Raw genomic sequence first — 15416 nt, 5'->3', positions numbered from 1 at the left:
AAACTGGCCAATTGTTACCCTTTGATAATGTTATTCCAAGCATAAAAAGACCCTAACCAGGCTTCTTTCAGTAAAGACAAAAAAATTGATTTATTATAAAACAAGCTACTTTTTAACAAGTTAATAAGCTGGTTACCATACAAGTTGTTGTTCAGATGTGTAACGATTTTCCCCTTTAAAATGAATTGATATTTGGATCCCCCCACCATATACACACACTCAAACACAGAACAGGACACAACAAATGCAGTCCCCTGCAGAGGCTGAAGGATGAGAGAGTTTATTTTAAAAGGATAAAATTCAAACATCAACAGTGTCAAGATCTTTAACAGAATTCTGGTCACAATAGGTTTGGAAGCTCCCTCTGATGGATTTTTTGGTGAAACTGTCCTTGATGGCTCTTACTTATCACAACTTTGCAGACTTTCAAAAATACAAATGAGTTATCCTGATGAGATGTATCTGAGGAAAGTTCAACACAAAGGTGGAGCAGAGAGAGGGAAAGAGAGTCTTTTCCTTGCAGCTTGCTTCTAAGGCAACCACACACATTCCCTTTCTGACTGAGAGTTTTTAAAGACTCAGATGCTCAGAGAATACTTCTCTTAGGCTAGGTGTTTTTCACCCATCAGCAAGAGTCTTTAGCCTGGCAATAGTAGTTCTTTGTTAACTTGGATATACAAAGTATTTCTTTCCTCTCCAGATGCTCCCTGCCGGACATCTATCTTGACGCATGGTTTACTCAAGAATAGCATATTCACAGCCTGAATTAATATCGTAAACTTTTTAAAAAATAACTCTGGAGGAAGAATGTCCAAAATTCAATGCCCTTCAATTTTTCCAAAAGCTGCTTCCTCACAACAGTAAAATCTTTATTATTTGGCCTGTGTGGGTAATGGGAAGTGCCAGAGAAGGATGTGTGGGAGCTGGTTGGAAGAGGACTCCCCCCCACCCCCTGGTGTTTAGTGAAAGGCCTGTTTTCTCATCTGCTTCGGAGGATAATGACCTGGAGCTCAATTTCGGTGAAATCCTCAGTGAAGATTTCCATTGTCTCTTTGAGTTGCAAGTTCTTGACAATTGTTTTGTTGACAGAATTCGAGTGGTTGGTGTTTCAGTGCAATCTCCAACTGCATTAAATTTTCATTGGATAATTTCTTCCTGTGAAACTCCAGCAATTCCACCACGTCAGCCTCCTCCACTTCATCAAAGCCAACTTGCTTCGCCAAGGTGATGATTTCGCACTGAACTTCGGGGACGGCATCATGAGATCATCTGTGGTCGCTTACATACACATTCAGGCCACGGTTTCCACCACACTGTTCAAACACGACAACATTACTTCATCGGATGAATCAATGATATTGTCGATGCCCATGAGGAGGATGTAGGCATGCCAAAATTCCCTGATTGTTGGCACATTCTCGCCATGTGTCTCCTTAATGAGCTGGGAGAAGTTACTGTTTAGGTGGTAGGCCCTGAATATTGCTTCTGATCCACGGGTTGTAGTGTTGGGCAACAGGAAAATTACCTTCATGTTTACGGGCACGTCACCAAGATTGATTGGATGACCTGGGGAGTTATTTAAGAGGAACAATAGCTTGAAGACTATATTTTCTTTGGCATGATATGCCTTCCAGGCAAGGATGGCATACAGAGAACTATTTTTGAAAGAGTGCCCCCATCATCTAGGCTTTCTTATTTCAATGCCAAATGACGCACACATGTTCCTTGCAGTAACTCTTCAAAGTCCTTGGTGTCTTGGACTGGTACACGACTAATAAGGCCTTAAATTTGAAACCTCCTTCAGCAGCTTGTTATGAAAGCCACACTTAGCTGCTCATCAGGAACAGAGGCTGGGAATGCTCAGTCCTGACAGTCTTCGCGTGTCAGTGCATGCACCGTCTGGGAGCAGGTAGTGTATGCACAGAGCTTAATCCTTAAATTCTTTGGGCTTATGCATAAAGAAAAATGGTATGAAAACCTGGGTCAGGTGACTGGGTGCAGAGCACCATTGCCAGCAAGTGCCCAAGTTAGGGGACAAGAGAGAAGGCGACAGGAAGATGTCCCAAAAGAAGGGTCCCAGAGACAGGACAGGCACAGGAAAAGATCCCAGTTAAGTTTAAAAAGAGGAGCAGAGAAAAACTGCTCCAAATGAGACAAGGGCTGTGGGCAGCAGACTTTAAGTGAAGAGGGCACAAGGAAAGTCCTGGTAATTGAAGAGGGCTCTGGAGAAGCCCTGAAGATCCAAGAAGGCAGTTGAAGTTTGCTGACTCTGTGCTGTGGGCCGTTGTGTCAAAGGTAACCCTTCGGAGCAGTAGTGTTCTGCTCGGCGTGGCTGAGGAGCTGAAGTTGTTATTTTGAGTTTGAGTGTAAACTTGGAAATCCAGGGGAATGAAATCTCGGGAGACTGCTTTAGTGACTGGAAGCCCGTGTCCAGTGGCGTACCACAGGGATCTGTGCTCGGTCCCCTATTATTCGTCATTTGTATAAACGACATAGATGACTATATGGGGGATAGGATTAATAAGTTTGCGGATGACACAAAGATTGGCCGGGTGGCTAGCAGTGAGGTTGAGTGTCTTGGGCTACAAGAAGATATAGATGAGATGGTCAAATGGGCAGATCAGTGGCAGATGGAATTTAACCCTGAAATGTGTGAGGTGATACACTTTGGAAGGAGTAATTTGACAAGGAAGTATTCAATGAACGGCATGACACTAGGAAGTTCTGAGGAACAAAGGGACCTTGGCGTGTGTGCTCATAGATCTCTGAAGGCGGAGGGGCATGTTAGTGGGGTGGTGAAAAAGGCATATGGGACACTTGCCTTTATCAATCGAGGCATAGATTACAAAAGTAGGGAGGTCATGTTGGAGTTGTATAGAACCTTGGTGAGGCCACAGCTGGAGTACTGTGTGCAGTTCTGGTCACCACATTATAGGAAGGATGTGATTGCACTGGAGGGAGTGCAGAGGAGATTCACCAGGATGTTGCCTGGGATGAAACATTTACGTTATGAAGAGAGGTTGAATGGACTTGGGTTGTTTTCGCTGGAGCAGAGAAGACTGAGGGGCGACCTGATCGAGGTGTACAAGATTATGAGGGGCATAGACAGGGTGGATAGGGAGCAGCTGTTCCCCTTAGTTGAAGTGTCAGCCAAGAGGGTACACAAGTTCAAGGTGAGGGGCAGGAGGTTTAGGGGGAATGTGAGGAAAAACTTTTTTACCCAGAGGGTGGTGACAGTCTGGAATGCGCTGCCTGGGAGGGTGGTGGAGGCGGGTTGCCTCACATCCTTTAAAAAGTACCTGGATGAGCACTTGGCACGTCATAACATTCAAGGCTATGGGCCAAGTGCTGGTAAATGGGATTAGGTAGGTAGGTCAGGTGTTTCTCACGTTTCGGTGCAGACTCGATGGGCCGAAGGGCCTCTTCTGCACTGTGAGATTCTGAGATGTCATTGAGACCCTACAAGGTGGGCTGTTGTTGAGGCCATCAGAGTTGGAGCAACTTGTAGAGAGAATTGAAAGGTTAAGACAGGAATCTTTCATGAGATTGGTTGACTCAGCGTTACTGATGTCTGGGTAGGCTAATGAGAAATCTGTGGACTCTGTTTTGGTCACATCTGCCATTTATTTATTTTGTAGTGTGGTGTGTTCGACCACAGTTTGCTTGTGAATTATATGTACTTCATATTTACCCTTAATGTTCGAGTATAAAGTAGACATGTAAATTGTTTAATCTTTCTGACCTTGTAATGCTTTTTTTTTTGCTCAAAATCCATGGAATCTTGTGGCTTTATTCACTGAGCAAGTATCTTAAATCTCAAACTTTTGTTTACAAACCATATCTACCAACAACTTGTGGTCTGGCTAAGGAGCTTAACAAGCGTTCCCACCAAGCAGATAAGTCAGGTGATCTTTGGCAAGTTTAAGTCCCTGTGCTACCATCTCCTCTTTGGAGATGAATGTTCTCTGTGGTATACACTTCCAATAAAGTGACATCTCATCAACGTTGAAGACTTGTTTTAGTGAGTAGCCACCTTTTTTTCAGTGATTATCTTCAAATAGGCAGGGAATTCATTAGCTGCTTCAATATCGACACTAGTCGCTTTGCTGCATACTTTTATGTTGTGCAAATAGGAATGTTTCTTGAAACGCTTGAATCAACCACGGCTAGCATTGAAACTTTCTGACACTGAACTCTCACTCTACTCATTTTGTAAGTCGTAGATGTTATTAGCATTTGCTTGGATGACCATCAAACTAAGCCAGCTTGCATTGGTTTTTGATCTGGACTGCCAAGGGTCTTTCCATACTTTCTTTTAAGCATATCTTCACAAACCTTTCCCTTTGGCAAATAGTGGAAGGATACCTGGGCAAATTATCAGCCCCTTAAACCACATCATGAGCACTCCTGTGGCCAGCAAGTCCTGGCATGGGACTTGAACCCAGAGTTTCAGGCCCAGAGGTAGGGGTGCAACCACTGCGCCACAAGATTTCCTACATATTTTCAATGATGCTACTTCTAATCCAACTTGGTACTTAAAGGTGTAACACTTTGCGCACTTTGTTTGATTTTTGTTAGCATCACCATGTTTGGATTACCGCCTACAATACCAATATCAACTGGTTGTTCTCCAGCCTCAAAACATTTTAAAACCTCTAACTTCATTTTTAAAGTGATAGCTTTTCTTAGTAGCAGCAGTCTCGCTATTATCATATTTTGGGTGTTTTTGACTCGTGTTTTAGAAGTGATTCAAAGGGATTGAAGCATTAAATCACAAATTTGAAATAATCTCAAATGACTTTAAAATGGCTTCTCTACCTTGCCCACTGCAAAGTTGAACAACTTGGGGCTCCAAAATTAATCAGAAGATTGCAGAGTCAGGACCTGTTGGCTTTCCCTTTCCTCCTAAAAAGCCTTGTAATTTTTGCCAAAAGAAGCCCCTGAGCCTAGGACAGCATTGTAACCTACAGCAAATGCCCCTCTCACCAACTTTAAAAAGCCTCTCTACCTCACCCAATGCACAGCATCCATACCTGGGACTCCAAAATTAACAGGGGATTACAGAGTAAGGAGCTGCACCTGTACTGGACAAAAGTGAGCACTCAAGGTTTCAACTTTACCCCAGGGAAAAAAAATACAGTGGGTATAGTGTTTCTTCTTATAGCACTGTACTGTACAATTTTCAGCAAAAGCAGCTGATGACACACAATTGAATGCCTCTCGCTGGCACTCACTCCAAGATGGTGGTGATCAGTCCGCAAGATGCTACATAAAGCCAGGTGCGAAACAATGTTAATTTGGAAGTTGCGATGTTCAGCACACATACTGGCTGCATTATAAACCTGACATTAAAGCAGAAAGACATTAAATGCAACAACATAAAAGCGGGGACTTGCTGTACCAGTAATCTTCTGTTGAGTTCTCATTTAATTCATTTGGTCACTCTCGCCTATCCCTGATACCTTTTGAGTTGCTGTTTCTCCTGTTCTACCTTTTTTCTGTCTCCTTTCAACTTTTTCTTCAGGTTTCCCTTAAAGACTTTTTGTTAAAGTTGAATTTTAAAAGCAAAAAAATCATATTAGAATGAGGTCAAAACTCTGCATTCCTCTTGACCCATTCTTCTTAACTTGACTGCACTGTTCACCTACCCCTTTTTTATTCTCACTCTTTTTCCACACTCGCCCTTGGCGTTTATTTTCCTCAGAGGCTTTGGTTCCTTTCAAAGCCCAGGTTTTTGAAAAAAAAATCAAATTAGAATGAAAGAATTTACATTTCGCTTTATTTGTGTTTTTGCGTCTTTCTCTCTTCTACATTATAACATTAATTACCCTTCATTGGCTGTAAGGCACTTTGAGCTGTCTGATAGTTGTGTAAAGCACAAATATAAATGTAAGTTTTTTTCCTGTGTCTGTTTCTATCAATGTGCTGGTTTTGTTTCCCACCCCTCCCCCAGTCTCTCACTGCTCCCCAATGCTCGATCTCTTTCTCTTTCTCTTTCTCCCTGTCGGCTTAATGCATTTTGAAGTTCAAAGATCACCAAAAAAGGTGCTAGTGTGTAATCAATACATTGTCACTTTCCTCGCCCTCACAATGACAGCCTTTTTGTTAAAATTGAATTTTAAAAGCCGACAAACCATATTAGAATGAGGGAAGAAGCTGCGCGTGTACTTTTGTCTTCCTCTTTTTTATTCCCCCCTGTTGATCCATCCCTTTTTACTTGTTCGCACCTTTTTTCATTCCATTGCCTTCCCTGGATTCTTATCATATTCTATCCGTTGCTAAGAGCTTGTATGACTACTGTATTTTTACAATGTTGCCTCCGTTCCCCAATCCTCATCTGGGCTTCTGTTACCTCAAGACTTAACTTCCCAAATACCTTCTTTGTTAGCTTCTCAAACTCCATCCAACACAAACTCCAAATTATCTAAAACTCTGCCACCTGAATCCATCCCATTAATGCTCACTTTGTCCAGTGGCAGCACAATGAATTGCAAATCCCATCTTTTTTGCCGTGACATTGTCTCACTTTGTTTCTGTAAGCTCCTCGAGTAGAGCTTGTCAACCCAAGCCCATGCTCCTTTGAATTAAAAACAGAAAATGTAGGAAAAACTCAGCAGGTTGAGTCAGCTCTGAAGAAGGGTCATATGGACTCAAGTCTGTTTCTCTCTCAGCAGATGCTGGTAGACCTGCTGACCACTTCCAGCTTTTTCTGTTTTTATTTCAGATTTCCAGCATCTGCGGTTTCTTATGCTCCTTTGACTCTGTTTCACTTAGATGTGGAATTTCCAGCTATCTTAAGTCTTATTTTTTGGAGCTCATTTCCTAAATCTCAATGCTACTGATTTCAATCACAGGTTACGACAAAAACGTTTTGTAAAGCTATCTTGGTTTCCTTGTCCACTCACTTCCTTTCTTCGGTTTGGATTGTTCTCTTTCACATGATGTGATTTGGGATGATTTTGCGACGTTAAAGAATTGGAAATTGCAGCGCATACCAACTGCTGCTCCTTGTTTATCTCAGTGGTTTTCTGCAGCCTTAAACCCTGATTTAACTGTAGATAGTAATTTCTTCAAACTTAAAGCCTTACTCCTTAAACAATTTAATACATTGTTTAGATTTTTGAAATTCTCCAAACCATTTAATATATCCTTAAAACAATTTCAAATATATTTTTTGGAACTGTTCCATTGTTGTTCCTCTGAAAATGAGGAGTGATAGTAGAGGATAATATGGTGAGGGAGATTGACACTCTTCTTTGCAGCAAAGAGTGAGCCCAGATGGCTATGTTGCCTGCCTGGCGCCAAGGTTCGGGACATCTGCTCAGGGCTGGAAAGAAACTTGCAGTGGGAGGGGGAGGTTCCAGTTGTCATGGTTCATATAGGTAGCAACGACATAGATAGGACAAGGAAAGAGGTTCTGGAAAATCAGTATGAGGAGCTAGGTACCAAATTGAGAAGCAGAACCTCAAAGGTAATAATCTCTGGATTATTACCTGAGTCACATGCATACTGGCATTGGGCAAATAAGATTAGAGAGGTGAATGTGTGGCTCAAAGGCTGGTGTGCAAGAAGTGGGTTCTGGTTTGTGGGGCACTGGCATCAGTACTGGGGAAAGTGGGGGCTGTAACCTTGGGATGGTCTACACCTGAACCATGCTGGGACTATTGTTCTCGTAAATCACATAACTAGGCTTTTATCTAAACCAGGGGGTGAAGGATCAAGCTTGGATAGATGTAGCAAATCAAGGGGTAGAGTCAAGGCAGGAGACAATAATAGTAATATGGGAAATGAGAGTCAGAGAATGGCAGGAAGGGACTGAGGAAAAAACCTATGAATACAGCAACAGTGAGGACTAGATGTTACAAAGATAACAAAAAAAAACTTGAGGCTCTGTGTCTGAGTGTGCATGGCATTCATAACAAAGTCAATGAATTGATAGCACACATTGAAATAAATAAATATGATCAGATGGCAATTATGGAGACGTGGCTGCAGGACGACAAGGATTGGGTCCTGAACATTGACGGGTACATGACATTCAAGAAGAATAGGAAGCTGGGTAAAGGTGGAGGGGTAGCACTGTTGATCAAGGATGGCATTTGTGCAATGGTTAGAGATACCTTGGTTCAGGAGATCAGAACGTAGAATCGGTTTGGGTGGAGATGAGGAATAGTAGGGGGAAAAATTCAATAGTGAAAGTGGTCTACAGGCCCCCTAACAGTAATCACAATGCAGGATGAAGTATTCAAGAAGAAATATTGGATGCTTGTGATAAAGGGACAGCAATAATCATGAGTGATTTTAATCCACACAAAAACTGGAAAAATCAGACTGGCAGTAGGAGCTCTTAGAATGTTCGAGAGAGTTTCTTAGAACAACATGTTCTGAAACCAACCAGAGAGCAGGGTATATTGGACTTGGTATTGTGTAATGTGGCAGGATTAATTAATGACCTCAGAGTGAAGGCACCCCTAGGTAGCACCGACCACAATATGATTGAATTTTACATCCAGTTTGAAAGGGAGAAGAATGGGCCTAAGACTAGAGCAACTGTGTTGGCATGAAAGCTGAAGCGAACTGGGATACCAGGCTAGGGGATAGATCAATAGGGAAGCAGTGGCAAACATTTAAGGGATATTTCAGAATACTCAGAATAAGTATATTCCGACTATAAAGAACATTTCTAAGGGGAGGACCCATCATCTGTGATTAACTAAAGAAGTTAAGGAAAGCATCAAACATAAGGCAAAAGCATATAACTGTGCAAAGGTGAGTGGCAGGACAGATGATTGGTCAGAATATAAAGGATGGCAGAGAGGGACGAAAAGTTAACCAGGATAAAGAAATTAGAGTATGAGATGAAGCTAGCTAGAAATATTAAAATGAATAGCAAGAGTTTCTACAGGTATTTAAAAAGGAAAAGAATAGGTAAAGTTGGTCCTCTAGAGAGTGAGTGGGGAGTTAATAGTAGATAATAAGGAAATATTGGATGAAATGAACAAATATTTTGCTTCTGTCTTCACTATAAAGGATACAGAAAACATTCCAGTAATAGCTGTAAATCAGGAGGTGGAAGGGAGAGGAGAACTTGGTGAAATTATCACTAGTAATTCAGTATGTAGAAAGTCCTACAAGAGAGGGGGCCGGTCCTGGACTTAATTTTAGGGAATGAAGCCGGGCAAGTGGTAGAGATATCAGTGGGGGAGCAGTTTGCAGATAGTGATCAGAACTCTGTTAGATTCAAGGTTGTTATGGAAAAGGACAAGGGTGGGCCAGAAATCAGAGTTCTAAATTGGGGGAAGGCCAATTTTAATAAGATCAGATATGATTTGGCCAGATTGGACTGGGAGCAGCTACTTTTAAGTAAATCTGCGTTAGAGCAGTGGGACTCATTCAAGAAGGAAATAGGGAGAGTACAGGGCCGATATATTCCAGTAAAGACAAAGGGTGGGCCCAACAAATCCAGGGAACCCTGGATGTCGAGGGATATACAGGATTGGATAAAGAGAAAAAGGGAAGCTTATGGCAGATACCGAGGACTCAAAACAACGGAAGCCCTAGAGGAGTAGAATGTGTAGGGGGAAACTTAAAAAGGAAATTAGGAGAGCAAAAAAGGGGCATGAAAAAACAATGGCAGATAAAATAAAGGAAACTCCAAAGTTATTTTACAAGTACGTTAAGAATAAGAGGATAATTAGGGAAAGAGTAGGGCCCATTAACGACCATCGTGGTAATTTGTGTGTGGAGCCAGAAAACGTAGGTAGGGTTCTAAATGAATACTCTGTGTTGGTGTTCACAAATAAGAGGGATGATGTGGGTATGGAAATCAGGCAGAAGGACTGTAATATAATTAGAGAAATTAGGATGGAAAGGGAGGAGGTTCTAAGTGGTCTGGCAGGCTTAAAAGTGGATAAATCTCCAGGCCTGGATGAAATGTATCCCAGGCTGTTGAGTGAGGCATGGGAGGAGATAGCAGGGGTGCTGGCAATAATTTTCAATACCTCTCTGGCCACAGGAGAGGTGCCAGAGGACTGGAGGACAGCCAATGTGGTACTGTTATTCAAGAAGGGAGGAAGGGATAAACCAAGGAACTACAGACCAGTCGGGCTAACCTCAGTGGTGGGAAAACTATTGGAAGCAATTCTGAGGGACAGAATTAGTCTACACTTAGTGAGACAGGGATTAATCAAGGACAGTCAGCATGGTTTTGTTAAAGGGAGGTCATGTCTGACCAATTTGATAGTAAACTCTAGGACAGTTAGCTTGACGTGTGTTAAGGAGGTTATAGCTGGACACTTATTAAAAACTCGAGGTAATCGGGAAAAGTCAGCATGGTTTTGTGAAAGGGAAATCATATTTAACCAATATATTGGAGTTCTTTGAAGGAGTAACATGCACTGTGGATAAAGGGGAGCCTGTAGACTTCTGTGCTTTGATTTCCAGAAGATATTTGATAAGGTGCCACATCAAAAGTTATAAAATAAAAGCTCCTGGCGTAGGGGGGGTAACACATTCGCCTGGATAGAAGATTGGCTGTCTGGCAGAAAACAGAGTATGCATGAATGGGTCCTTTTCTGATTGGCAGGATGTGACGAGTGGAGTCCAGCGGGGGCCTGTGCTGGGGCCTTAACGTTTTACAATTCACATCAATGACTTGGATGCGGGAGTGATGGCATGGTAGCTAAATTTGCATATGACACAAAGATAGATAGGAAAGTTTATTGTGAAGAGGACATGAGGAAGTTGCAGAGGGAATACTGATAGGTTGAGTGAGTGGGCAAAGACCTGGCAAATGGAGTATAATGTGAGAAAATGTAATATTCACTTTGGCAGGGAGAATAAAAAAAGCAGAGTATTACTTAATTGGAGAACGACTGCAGAATTCTGAGCTGCAGAGGGATCTAGGTGTTTTAGTATGAGTCACAAAAAGTTAGTATGCCGTTACAGCAAGTAATTAAGAAGATTAATGGAATACTAGCCTTTATGGCGAGAGGAATTGAACATAAGGATGTTATGCTTCAGTTATACAGGGCATTGGTGAGACAACATATTGGATACTGTGTGCAGTTTTGGTCTCCTTAATTGAGAAAGAGTGTAGATGTGTTGGAGGTAACTCAGGAGGTTTACTAGATTATTACGTGGAATGAGCTGAGGAAAGGTTGGACAGGCTGGGCTTGTTTCCACTGGGGTTTAGAAGAGTGAGGAGTGACTTGATTGATGTAAATAAGATCCTGAACGGTATAGACAAGGTGGACGTGGAATAGGTGTTTCCTCTTGTGGGGAGTGCAGAACTAGGGGGCACTGTTTGTTTGAAAATTAGGTGTCGCCCTTTTAAGACTGATGAGGAGAAATTTTTTCTCTTAGGGATTTTTAAGGTGGAGGTAGATAGATTCCGGACTGAATATTGAATTCAACAACTTTAGATCTTGAACTCCCTCCTCCATCCCCACCCCCTTTCTGTTTCTTTCCCCTCCCTCCGAGTTCCCCTCAAAGTGGAGGTGTCAGCTGTGGCTCAGTTCATAGCACCCTCGCCTTTGAATCAGAGGGTTGTGGGTTCATGTCCCACTCCTGGAAACCAAGAACTGTGATTGTACTCAAAAGAGTTGCAATCTGTGACTGTTGATAACTCAAAAGAGTATCAAACACTGTGTACTGCTGGGATGGTGCAGCCATTAAGTATAACCCCTCCCTTTTGTTTTTATCAATAATTTATATAGATTTTTCTTTTCCCACCTATTTCCATTATTTTTAAATCTATACCTGTAATGCCCTGTCAGTCTTTCCACCCCACCCCCACTAGAGCTGTACCTTGAATGTCCTGCCATCCATTCTTAATTAGCACATTGTCTTAGATAATATCGCCACCTTTAACATGTCTTTGTTCCTTTGTCTGTGACATCTTTTGATTATCTGCTATCTGCTCCTATCACTGCTTGCTTGTCCCTACAACCACTCCCCCCCCCCACCCCCCAACACCCCACCTTAAACCAGCTTATATTTCACCCCTCTCCAAATTTTACTCAGTTCTGTTGAAGGGTCATGAGGACTCGAAACGTCAACTCTTTTCTTCTCCGCCGATGCTGTCAGACCTGTTGAGTTTTTCCAGGTAATTCTGTTTTTGTTTTGGATTTCCAGCATCCGCAGTAGTTTTTTGTAGATAGATTCTTGTTAGGCAAGGGAATCAAAGGTTATTGGGGTAGATTGGAATGTGAAATTTGAAACATAAGCAGATCAGCCATGATCTTATTGAATGCGAAGCGGGTTCGAGGGGCTGAATGGCCTACCCCCTGCTCTTATTTCTTATGTTCTTAGGAGGTTCTGCTGCTGCCTAAAGCCCTGCTGCAGTCTGCACTCACTGGTTAATTAGAGTGGCATATCCAGAACACACTACCTGTGCGGTGTTTTCCTTTAAATGCAGAGGTTGTTTTTAAATCTTGAATAATGCCACACACAAAGATCATAGGCCTTGGTGTGTGCAACAGGTCTACAAAACAAACAGATTGGTATGTTCTGTGTTAAGGGTTTGGAGAGGAAGGCCGCTTAAAACCTTCCCAACTTTTGACAGTTTGTACTGCATTTAAAGTTATCGAGACCTGGCTTTAACTGGAGCTGTGTTTTGCTGGCTTTAATAGTAAATGCTTTAATACACACAAAGCTACTGTATGTTTGTTGCTACTCAAGTAATTGATTATTTACTTTGAGGGCAGCTCTTCTGTAGTTGACTGTGCACAAAAATTGATGCATGGAGATGAGAAAAGATTCAATACATTTATCAAGTACTGGAGCCATAAGTTACATGATATGTGGACTGGATAAGAGAAAGCTTATTGAAGCTTTTAGGTTTTGTGATCTAGGGAAGATGAACTGTAATAAATTGTTTGACATAGTCACAGACCCTGACACACACACCACACATGTGCACACACACATGCTCACAACAACTCATACTGCCTTTGATGTAATTTAATGTCCCAAGGCAATTCACAAGAGCATTAGAAAACCAAGTATGACACTGGGCCACATGGAGATATTAGGTCAGATGACCAAAAGGGCAAAGGTGTAGGTTTTAAAGAGTGTCTTAAAGGAGGAAAGTGATGTAGCTAGGTGGAGAGGTGTAGGAAAGGAATTCCAGAGCTTGGGGCCTAGGCAACTGAAAGTATAGTCACCAATGGTGGCGGTGTTTATGATTGGGAATGCACATGAGGCCAGAAATAGAGAAGTGCAGATATGAAAGTTGTGGGGCTGGAAGAGATTATGGAGATAGTGAGGGGTGAGGCTGTGGAGGGATTTGAAAACCAGGATGAGAATTTTAAAATCAAGATGTTGCTTGACCTGGAGCCAAGGTTGAGTCAGTGAGCAGAGAAATGATAAGGAATAAGGGACTTGCTGCAAGTGAAGACATGGGCAGCAGAGTTCAGGATGATCCCCAGTTTATGGAGGGTAGGTTGTGGGAGACCAGCCAGGAATGGCATGATGGATCAGACTGCCCAGGGAAATGGTGGAGGGGAAAATGTCATCAAATTAAAAGGGGAACTGGATAACTTTATTAAAATAAATGATTGAAGTACAAAATTCTTATTAAAGTTAATTAAAATTAAATAAATAAAAGCGAGATAAGAGTAGGATATTTTTAAACTCTGATGTGATCAGTTGGATTGAAGTGATTTTCTTCCAGTCCTGCACTTTACTATGCTGACATTTATTCAGACATGGTTCTGACATAACTATGCTGTAAAAACACATCTCCTGTGGTAAATACTTTAATAAGTTTTTATTTAAATAGTTATGGTTGACTTTGGCTCCAGTCAACATCTTTGCCTTTTGTAAAACCTGGAGGTTTAGATTTGAAGCCTTAATATAATGGAATTTAAATTGCATTTGGGTGGTGATTTGGAGGGTTAATGAAACCTATTTAGGTATTAAATATAAAGAATTATATCAAGCCAGTAATCTAATTGTCAAGTGCAATTAATGGCTATATACCTCTTGAACTTTGCCCAAATCAGAGATATTAATATGTTCTCTTTACATATTTAAGGGGAGGAGACTTTTCTATAATTTAGGTCTGACTTGCTTCCTACATTTAGCAAGATTTTGATGTTTTGTTACAACAAAGTAATAAGTCTATGATTCTTTTGAGGCGACGGGGAGGCGATGGCGTAGTGGTATTGCCATTGGACTAGTAATCCACGGTAGTGACCCGGGTTCAGACCCAGTGGAATTTAAATTCAGTAAAAAAAATAGAATTAAAAGTCTAGTGATGACCATGAAACCATTGTCGATTATTGTAAAAACCCATCTGGTTCACTAATGTCCTTTAGGGAAGGAAATCTGCTGTCCTTACCTGGTCTGGCCTACATGTGACTCCAGACCCACAGCAATGTGGTTGACTCTTAAATGCCCTCAGAACAAGGGCAATTAGGGATGGGCAATAAATGCTGGCCTAGCCAGTAACGCCCACATCTCATGAGTGAATAAAAAAAAAACACCCCTTAACTGAAGTTGATCCATGCTTCATGACAATGGCTTGACTCCTATTTGTACGACTTGGCACTGTATAATACCAAATGTGACAACATTTTCTTCTAAGGAAGATTCTTCAAGATGTCCAATAGGGCCTTAGAGTGGATGCTGCCATTAACCTTTCTATGTGCTTTGGTGTATACCATTGCTCTATGTTCACAGTTTTTAATGCATTAATTGAAACACTATACATTGATCATCTTCATATCATATGATTTCCAGTGGAAATCAATTCTTCAAAGCTAATCTCTTTTTGCATCTTTTATTCATTTAATCAGCAAATGCCACCATCTACAAGAGCAAATTAATACATAACCCAGAAATCTGAAATAAAGATACTCAGCAGATCTGGCATCATTTGTGGAGAGAGAAACAGAGTTAACATTTCAGGTTGATGATCTTTCATCAAAATTGGGAAAAGTTAGACATGTCATAGGCTTTAAGGAGGTGAAATGAGGAGGGTTAGAAAAAGACAAAAGGAGAAGTCTGTGATAGGATGGGAGTGATTGAATAACAAAAATGTTAATTGTTCAGGACTAAAGGTGTTATGTATTGCATTGAGTAGGGCTCACACAAGCTCAACTGCCAGCAGCCATTATTGAACAAGTTAATTTATGTATACCTCCCCAACAGAGCAGAGAGGGTAGCTCTACTATATACTACTCTCTCTTCCCCCAATTTAAAAAAAACTTGTACATTTGCCATTTTTCCCATTTCCCCCCAGAATACAATATGACTAAACCAACATCAACAATACCTGAAATTTAACAGGTTGGGTTGCAAATTTGTTATTGTAATCACAGCAAAAACATATGACCAATATTACCAGAGTGCTAGGGGGTCATGTGGCGCAGTGGTAGCATCCCTACCTCTGGGCCAGAAGCTCCAGATTC

At 41.5% G+C, this 15416-nt stretch overlaps 1 protein-coding gene across 8 annotated transcripts in view; it reads left to right on the top strand.

The window, feature by feature from the left end:
• Positions 1 to 15416, top strand: part of disp1 (dispatched homolog 1 (Drosophila)) — a 457303-nt gene that overhangs the window by 37724 nt on the left and 404163 nt on the right. The window contains exon 1 of one of the 8 annotated variants that reach the window (XM_078542765.1): positions 1846 to 2295. The exons of the other annotated variants lie outside the window; for them this stretch is intronic. The gene's annotated coding sequence lies outside the window, so the exon portion shown is untranslated. Of the gene's footprint in view, positions 1 to 1845; positions 2296 to 15416 lie in introns of those variants that run through there. 8 annotated transcript variants of the gene reach the window in all.

Source organism: Cetorhinus maximus, chromosome 5 (genome assembly GCF_964194155.1).
Source record: "Cetorhinus maximus chromosome 5, sCetMax3.hap1.1, whole genome shotgun sequence".
Taxonomy (NCBI): Eukaryota; Metazoa; Chordata; class Chondrichthyes; order Lamniformes; family Cetorhinidae; genus Cetorhinus; species Cetorhinus maximus.
This window is presented reverse-complemented; position numbering and strand designations above follow the sequence as displayed.